Here is a 1,665-nt window from a genome sequence, read left to right as displayed (position 1 = left end):
TGGTAATTATTACCTATCAAATGACAATTTTCTGTTTCTCTGATTCCTTTTCCATGAACCAATTCAAATACTATGTAAGAAAGAACTTTCTCTTATTCTTCATTTATTCTTATTGAATTATTTACATTTATAAATATAGACTCCTGGATATTTATTTTATTCTACAGGATATAATCCATTACTATCAGTATTCACTTTTTTGCTTGAATTGTTCCAACGTTGGCCATTTCAAGATCCTTCAAGTTGGATTCTATATCTTGTCAACAAGTTCCTATCATTTTTTTCAGCATTTCCTTAATTTCTTATGCAGCACAATATGTTCCAGGCTCGTTTTGTACTTTCCTTGATCTAACCCTGGAATCAGCAATTTCTCCAAGGAATACTGTTTCCTTGTAGTGAAGAATTTTATTTAAAATCCAAGCCATGTATTAGTATTATTAGCAAAGAGCCCACACCTTCTTATACTAACTGATATTTAAGGGACATTGAATAAGTAAATAATTCAATTAATAATTCATTTTACTCTTTAATTTTCCAAACATTTTTTCATTAAATCAAAAAATAAAATAATATTGTAGAAGCCAATAATTTTGGACTATTTTTGTTAATCATATTGTTTCCTCTTCCAAAATTCTATAAGTATGTAAGTCTCTAATGAGCAAAGAATTCACGCACTGTTCAAAAGTTATATTTTTTCCCACAAAGGTGATTATCTGTTTCATCTAAAATAGACTTACTATTGTGTGCACAATATATATTTTAAGGATTTTGAAGAAGGAGATATAATAAAACCTAGCATGTCTCATTACTTACTTTGTCACCTGCAGGATTCTCTACATTTTTTTTTCCTTTATGAGAACTAATCCCCAATCCGGTTCACAGCTCTTTTTACAAGGCATGTTGAGTTCTGCATTACCACAACAAAAGAAAGACATGTGGAAAAAAAAGGAAGAACAGAAAAGAAAATGTTTACGGAGGGAACAATTCCCTCTTCTTCTTTGTGGCTTTCTGTATAATCTTAGTTTGGCAATCATAATATCATCCATTAATTTTTTGATGAATAAAACGTGTCACTCATAAACACTTCCAGAAGTGCCTTGATAGTTGTCAGGGAAGTATTTGCCAGCTATTCAAATAAAGACAGATTACTTGGATATCAAAGACAATCTGGCTTTCAATACCAGCATCTGGCCACTTACTAATATCTTTATCTCCCTGAAATCTCAAGAAGATTAAAGTTTTCCTGAAGTGGAGTCTCAGGTGTTCATTTTTGTAGCCTAGCCTGGATTCCAGCCTTTCACTTTCCCAGCCCAGAATACTATGGGGAAGAGTGGGTGCTGTGTTCATCAGAGCTCACTGGACATGCTAACAATTAGACGGCCTTTCAACTGAACATCAACTTGTAATTCTGTGTTAAATTCAAATAATATTCTTTTTGATAAAAGAACAAAATACATCATTTTTTCATAATACTACAATATATGGTCTCCACACAGGCTGTGAAAGAATTTATCTAATGCTTTAATTAATAGGTTTATTCTTCATGCAGGATGTATTTAAGAAAACCACCGTGTTTCTCCTTCATCAAGATGCATAGTATACTACAGTGTTTTGGATCCAGTCCGATTATATCTAATATGGATAATTTATTTGTAAAAGTGTTGG

Source organism: Propithecus coquereli, unplaced genomic scaffold (assembly GCF_000956105.1).
Source record: "Propithecus coquereli isolate 6110/MARCELLA unplaced genomic scaffold, Pcoq_1.0 Scaffold31, whole genome shotgun sequence".
Classification (NCBI taxonomy): domain Eukaryota; kingdom Metazoa; phylum Chordata; class Mammalia; order Primates; family Indriidae; genus Propithecus; species Propithecus coquereli.
Note: the sequence above shows the minus strand (reverse complement) of the source record.